The sequence below is a fragment of the Pongo pygmaeus genome, chromosome 4, assembly GCF_028885625.2.
Source record: "Pongo pygmaeus isolate AG05252 chromosome 4, NHGRI_mPonPyg2-v2.0_pri, whole genome shotgun sequence".
Taxonomy (NCBI): domain Eukaryota; kingdom Metazoa; phylum Chordata; class Mammalia; order Primates; family Hominidae; genus Pongo; species Pongo pygmaeus.
The window spans coordinates 43415476-43423513 of NC_072377.2; the positions used below are offsets into that span (position 1 = coordinate 43415476).

The following is an 8038-nucleotide window of genomic DNA, read 5'->3' on the forward strand; positions in this document are numbered from 1 at the left end:
ATATCTGCGTCATTTTCAACTTTACAAAAGTATTGTAGGCACATATTTTTCCAAAGAAAAAATGTTATTATTAAAAGGAAAATTGTTTTATCTAATTCAAAGGTGATTTACGAAAAAGGTAAAAACATACTGTACATTTTATCAAAATAATTCCTATGTAATTATTACTAGGTTTTTATTTGCTTAGAAAAACTGAGATTTAAAAAAAGTTTATTATATCTACACATAACTTTCTGTAATTCTTTTAAAGTTTTTGTGTTACCAAGTTACAGGGCTTTCACTCCTGAGTCGAAAAAGGTCACCAACTCCTGCTAAATCTTAAACATTAACAGCAACTGAAGTCTCATCTTCAGACCTAAGAGAAGATGAAAATCAGAAGAAGCTGCATTCATGAGACCTGGGTCCAGAAAACTAAACTATTTAACTCCCTAGTCCCAGGGACTATTGCAGAAGAAGTGGGTGTTTGGACTTGTAAGGACCTACTTTAAGAGAGAAAGTTAGTTCAATATTTCTCTATAAACAGTGGTTTTGTTTTGTTTTGTTTTGACAGGCACTAGCTCTGTCACCTGGATTGGAATGCAGTGGCATGATCCTGGCTCACTGCAACCTCCATCTCCCAGACCCAAGTGATCCTGCCACCTCAGCCTCCTGAGCAGCTGGGACTACAGGTGTGTACCACCATGCCTGGCTAATTTTTGTATTTTTTGTAGAGACAGTGTTTCATCACATTGCTAAGGCTAGTCTCAAACTCCTGAGATCAAGGAATCCACCCACCTATGCCTCTCAAAGTACTGAGATTACAGATGTGAGCCACAACGGCCAGCCTATAAATTAAAGATTAATATCAAAGGAACACTGATGCAAGACCAGCCTGTGGGCCCCTGTGTCAGATTAACAATGTTTTCTTGAGGTATTAACCCATTCTTTTTTTAAACATTATAAAAGGTTATGAAAGGTTTATAAAATTATAGCTTCTGGTCAAGATGATTAAAATTTAATACATTTGTCTATAAGATTTGAGAAATAGATTTAATTGGCTTCATGCTATCTTCATTAGGTCTTATTTTTTAGGAAAGTAAGTCTCAAAGAGTAAAAGGTTTTGCCTTTTTGTTTTTGAAATATTTGAGTTACCACTTTGATTAAACGACTGACTTATTTTACAATGACCTGTGATTCTATTTTGTGATATCAAGTGTTTTAAACATTGACCTTGTTTTAAGTATTTGACAAACTTTCTAAAATCCAATTCTAAATTCAGTCTTTTCTACCTCATTAATTTTTTTGACATTAAGTCCCCTGAAATCCAAAGAGATATATTTGGCTTATTTGGCATAATAAGATCACGTAAGACCTTGGCTTATTTGGCATAATAAAATCACATAAGATGCATTATCGAATATGAAATGATATTTAACTTTCTTTGGATTTAATTTATATGAATGTCTTATTAGTATGTATTACAAAATTGTATGAGATTCCTGTGATTCTGAAATGTGTTAGTGTATGTTAGCAGAACTAATTATGATCATTATATTAAATTGTTGTACGCCATACCTGTAACCAAATTTCCTTGCCCATTGCATCTTTAACCATTGCTATTCTAATACTTTTGCCATCGACAATTATTGTTTTACTTTGATCCTTTTATAGGATTATAATCAGCTATAGACCTCTGAGACTACTCTTTTATGTTTTTTGTTTTTGTTTTTGTTTTGAGATAGGGTCTCATTCTGTCACCCAGGCTGCAATGTGGTGGCATGATCGCTGTTCAATTTACCCTCAATCTCCTAGGCTCAAGCAATCCTCCTACCTCAGCCTCCCAAGTAGCTGAGACTACAGGTGCACACCACGCACCCAGCTAATTTTTAAATTTTTTGTAGAGGTAGAGTCTCCCTATGTTACCCAGACTCGGCTCAAACTCCTGGGCTCAAGCAATCCTCTCATCTTGCCTCCCAAAGTGCTGGGATTTCTGGAATGAGCCACCACACCCAGTCTTTTAATACATTTATTGTCTCTTCATTAACAAATGCTAAGTGTCTATATTGTGCTACAAAGGGATCAAGGTCCCAGAGATAAGTGATCAACAAGTAGACATAGACTTGGCCATAAAGTGTTTGACACCTTCATGAGTTGAAAAAAGACAGTAAACAGGACAACAAATAAATAAATAAGACAGTACATGCTTTTTGTTGCTGTTGTTGTTGTTTTGTTTGTTTGTTTTTAAGACAGTCTCACTCTGTTTCCACTGCTGGAGCGCAGTGGCATGATCTCGGCTCACTGCAACCTCTGCCACCTGGGTTCAAGCAATCCTCCCACCTCAGCCTTACAAGCAGCTGGAACTACAGGCACTCAACATGGCTGGTTAATTTTTGTATTTTTAGTAGAGACAGGGTTTAGCCATGTTGGCTAGGCTGGTCTCGAACTCCTTACCTCAGGTGATCCACCCGCCTCGGCCTCCAAAGTGCTAGCATTACAGGCATGAGCCACTGCGCTCAGCCCTAATAAATTCTATAAAGAAACATAACATAAGTGTATTGGAAAGATAAGTAGTAGGATGGTATATTAGGTAGTATAGTAAGACTAGAATTATCCGCGATACTTCCACTTTGATATGAATAATGCAATGAACAAAGCGAAAAAAAATCTTGGCAAGGGGCAGTGGCCCACATCTGTAATCCTAGCACTTTGGAAGGCCAAGGCAGGAAGATCACTTGAGGCCACGAGTTTGAGACCAGCCTGGCCAACATAGTAAAACCCCCTCTCTACTAAAACTACAAACATTTGCCAGACATGGTGGCATGAACCTGTAATCTCAGATACTCGGAAGGCTAAGGTGGTACAATCATTTAAACCCAGGGGGCAGAGGTTGCAGTGAGCTGGGATCCTGCCACTGCACTTCAGCCTGGGAAACAGAGCAAGATGTTGTAAAAAAAAAAAAAAAAAGAAAAACAAACAAACAAATGAACAAAAAAAACCCAAAAACTGAAGGTGGAGTTATCATCATGAGAGAAGAATCTAAGACTAGAACAACTTTATTATGGGCTAGGCATGGTGGCTAACACCTGTAATCCAAGCACTTTGAGAGGCTGAGGGAGGAGGATCACTTAAGGCCAGAAGTCCAAGACCAAACCAGACAACATAGTGAAACACAATTTCTACAAAAAAAAAAAAAAAAAAAAAAATTATTAGCTGGGTGTGGTGGTTCCTGCCTGCAGTCCCAGCTGCCTATAGTCCCAGCCACTCAGGAGGCTGAGCCAACCACCAACCTAGCAGCATGGTGAAACCCCATCATTACAAAAAATACAAGAAAAATTAGCCAGGTATGGTGGCACATACTTGTATTCCCAGCTACTCTCTAGGCTGAGGGGGGAGGATCACCCAGCTACTCTGGAGGCTGATGGGGAGGATCCCTTGAGCGTGGGAGGTCCAGGGTGCCAAGAGCATGACACTGCATTCCCACCTGAGCTACAGCAAAAACCCTGTCTCAAAAAAAAAAAAAAGACAATGAATAGGCAAAGCATCGCAAGCAATAAATAAATTAATTAATTAATTAATGAAGCCCAAAGCATCACATTATCCAACTTCAAATTATTCTATAAGGATGCCATTATCATAAGCGAATTCATGCAGAAAGAAATATTGCATGTCTTCACTTAGAAGTGGGAGCTCAGCCTGGTGTACAGGGACATAAAGATGAGAACAAGAGACCACTGAGGACTCCAAAAGGAGGGAGGGAGGGACATAAGGGGGTAGAGGCTGAAAAACTTCCTCCTGGGGATTTAGTTCACTCTCTGGGTGATGAGATCAATAGAAGCCTCAGAATCACGCAATATATTCTTGTAACAAACCTACACATGTACCCCCGAATCTAAAATTAAAATGTAATGTGAGTCAACATGAGACAGAACAATAAAATAATAAAATATCTCCCCAAAAAATGATCTTCTAATTTTAAAAATGGGCAACTACCCTGGCCTGCTCCTCAGTAACATCGCGATCTTTAGGCATCTGACAAGCATTACTCTGAGACAGAAAGGGATCCAGTCTGCTCTAGTACTAGCAATGCATTTGGGGACAATAATGAACTTTCTAACCAGGGTCCCCCAAGAGGGCTTTCTCTGTACAAGAAAGGTAATATTTTTTCTTTTCAATCCCTAAAGCAAACTATTTAACTAGACAACTTCATCTCAAATGATAGGACTTTATGTTAATCTCATTAATTCCATGTCCTGATGTAACTTGCTCCTAAGAATAAGGTTCACAGCCACCTCCCTGCAATCTGATTTGGACCGCCCATGAGACCAGAAGATTACAAAAACGCAAAAATGTTGACTGACTTATGAGTCCTAGATACCCTGTACCCGCTGGTGAAAGGAAGCGATGGAGTTGCCGTCTCCCCTCCGAGTTTGGCAGGCCGGGGATTTCGCAAAGGAGGCGGCGGGACCAGATGCCTCCAGCCCGGAGCTCAGTACATTCGGTGTCCTAGATGCTCCCTTCCTGTCCTTACCACTGCGAGCTCTCCTGGGACGGCCTAGATTTCCACTGCCACCTACTTTCCGCTCCCTGCGTGCTTCCTCGCTGAAACTGCCGGCGAAAAGATCTCTTTCCCAAGCCTCAGAGTACCTTGAGGCGGGGCGCAGGGTCGCCCGCTCTGGATCCGGAGCAGGCAATTCAGGAGGAGCCGCAGGAGCCCTCGGGAGAGCAGGAGGCTGCAGAGGGTCTCAACGTACGCCCGCCCCCGCAGCCTCCCTAGCAACTCGCCTCTCGCTTAGTGGACAGACGACTGGAGCCGGAGACTTCCATCCGAGAAGACCTTTGAGAGTGTCAGCCTACTGCTGTCCCCTGGTGCCACCAACCAAAGTTCCAAGACTGCTGGCTGCAGATGGCATGCGCTTGGGGACAGACGCCCTGAGACTGTCCACGGCCCGCCTTTGGAATCCTGGGCCCTGAAACTTCCTCTGAGACCTTCCATTGGATGATCCTCTTGTAAATAAATAAATAAATAAATAAAGTTAACAATAATACCCGAGTTCTCTCAAATGCGATGGAAGAAGTTTGGCCTTCAGATCACTTTATGCCTTTTTTCGTTCCTCTTCTCAATAAAATTTTACACAAATGTGAAATTCCTGTTACCTGGGTTCCTGCTGAGTAAGGGTGAGGCTCAGGGGTGGGGTGTCTAGTTGCTGTTGCCAGGACTGGCAGGGAAACCTGGGTCGCCTGGATTTGCTGGTTGCAGAGCAAAATAAAATACAAAAAGTGGTGTGTCTTATGCAGAGATTGGAGGGGAGGATTGGCCAGGGGTCATGCAGGGTGGGGGACTCACAGGCTAAGCCTACAGGAAATAAGTGAACAGGCAGAGGACCTGAGAACTTACTGCAGGAAATTCTCCTGTTCTAAGGCCCTGGAACTTTTTCCCTCTGAAGCTTTGCACCCTTCTATCTTGAGACCTTGCTAAACTCACTCATGAGTTCTGGAAGTTTGCTTTTAAACCCTTTAAGATAGGCTCATGTTCTGCAAGTATGGATCGTTTCTTTTTTTTTTTTACTTCCAACGTATATGCTTTTTAAGTCCTTTTCTCAACTTATTGCACCGGCAATCAATTCCAGTACCTTGTTGAATAGAAAGACTTGGAGAGGATATCTTTGTCTTGTTCCTGATTTCATGGGAAAGCATTGAGTCTGTCACTATTACAATTTAGTTATAGGTTTCTGTAGATGTTCTTTGCACAGTTGAGGAAATTCCCTCTATTCCCACATTGATGAGAGCTGGTTTTTAAATTTTAAATCATGAATGGGTATAGATTTTCTTTAATGCATTTTTTTGAATCATTTTGATAGAATTATATGGTGTTTCCAATCTAGACAATCAATAGGGTGAATCATGTTGATTGACTTTTGAGTATTAAACCAGCCTTACATATGGAATAAACCTTACTTGGGCATGGTATTGTTCGTTAACATACATTTCAGATTTCTATTTGTTAGTATTTTGGTGAAGATTTCTGCATCTATGTTTAGGTGCAATATTAGTCAGTAGTTTTCTCCTAGTGTACTGTGTTTGCCAGGAAAATGCTGATCTCATAAAATAAGTTGGGAAGTATGCCATATTCGTCTATTTTCTAGAATAAATTGTGTAGAATTCATCTTATTAATTCTTTGAATATTAGGTAAAATTAGTCAGTGAAATTGTAAGAACCTCTAGGTTTGTTTTTTGGAAGACATTTGACCATGAATTCAGTATCTTTAATAATTTCAAAAATTTACAGATTATTTTGTGTGAGTTGGGTAGACTGTGGATCTTGCAGGATTGATCCATATTATCTAATTTATAGAGTTCTTTTTAGACCATTTTAAAAAGTTACCCTTGTAGGCCAGGCAGGGTGGCTCACACCTGTAATCCCAACACTTTGGGAGGCTAGGGTGGGTGTATAACTTGAGGCCCGGAGTTCAAGACCAGCCTGGCCAACATAGGGAAATCCCATTTCTAGTAAAAATTCAAAAACGTTAGTCAGGCATAGTGATGCATGACTATAAATCCCAGCTACTCAATAGGCTGACTCACAAGAATCACTGGAACCTGGGAGGTGGAGTTTGCAGTGAGAGCCAAGATTGTACCACTGCACACCAGCCTGGGTGAGACAGTGAGACTCTATCTCAAAAAAAAAAAAAAAGTTACCACTATGTATATGTTGATCAACCTGAAGACACTGGTAGCTAATATCAGCTTGCCTCTCTAGATCTGCTTACCACTCTTCAGTCAGCACTGTGGTACAAGAGGTAACTTAAATGGGTGGCACTGGAGATCTACTTTCCCCCCCAGGCTTCTGATTGAGTTTAGCACTGAAAGACATCAGCTGTTCAGAGAAACAGAGTAGTAATTTATTACCTTGCTTTGTTCCCCCTGGCCTCAGGGTACTGAATTATTTTATCTAAAGTCAAAAATAGGCTGGCTGTGGTGGTTCATGCCTGAAATCACAGCACTTTGGGAGGCTGAGGTAGGTGGATCAGTTGAGGCCAGAAGTTCAAAACCAACTTGGGTAACAGAGTGAGATCCTGTCTCCACAAAAAATTAAAGAATTAGCCAGGCATGGTGGCACGTACCTGTAGTCTCCGCCACCTGGGAGTCTCCATGAGCTGAGGTGGTTGAGGCTGCAGTGAGCTATGCTTGTGCCACTGCACTCCAGCCTGGGTGACAGAGTGAGACCCTCTCTCTCTCAAAAAAAAAAGAAAGAAAGAAAGAAAAACAAATACTGAGGAGTGACCCTTTCCTGTAGCAGTTTCTTGCTTTCTCTAACACCACTCATTCTCTTGCCCCTGCTGAGATAGAAATGGTAACGCTGGCCGGGCGCGGTGGCTCATGCCTGTAATCGCAGCACTTTGGGAGGCTGAGGTGGGCAGATCATCTAAGGTCAGGAGTTCGAGACCAGCCTGACCAACATGATGAAACCTCATCTCTACTAAAATTAGAAAAACTAGCCAGGCGTGGTGGCAGGCACCTGTAATCCCAGCTATTCAGGAGGCTGAGGCAGGAGAATTGCTCGAACCTGGGAGCTGGAGGTTGCGGTGAGCCAAGATCGCGCAACTGCACTCCAACCTGGGCAACAAGAGTGAAACTCCATCTCAAAATAAATAAATACATACATAATTTTTTTCTTATTTTTTACACATTTTATTATACTTTGCCATGCCCTTGGTTTTTGCCCCCAGTTTTCCAAGTGCAAAAATGAATGTAACTACCTCACACCCGCTATTAAAAAAAAACAGATGACTATTAAAAAAAACCAGAAGAATGTAGAGCACTTGGAACTTTTGTGCACTGTTGGTAGGAATATAAAAAGATGCAGCCACGATGGAAAACAGCATAACAGCTCCTCCAAAAATTAAAAATAGAATTAGCATAAGATCCAGCAATTCTCTTGCTGGGGATATACACAAACATTTGAAAGCAGGCACTTGAATAGATATTTATAAACCTGTGTTCATAGAAGCACTATTCACAAAAGCCAAAAAATTGAAGGCAACCCAAGTCTCCATCAATG

At 41.3% G+C, this 8038-nt stretch overlaps 1 long non-coding RNA gene across 1 annotated transcript; it reads left to right on the forward strand.

The window, feature by feature from the left end:
- The first annotated feature begins 265 nt into the window (after nucleotides 1–265).
- LOC134739583 (uncharacterized) lies at nucleotides 266–5081 on the forward strand. Its single transcript, XR_010126379.1, has 3 exons — nucleotides 266–455; nucleotides 551–668; nucleotides 4251–5081. It is a non-coding gene; the product is annotated as an uncharacterized LOC134739583 (long non-coding RNA).
- Nucleotides 5082–8038: the final 2957 nt, after the last annotated feature.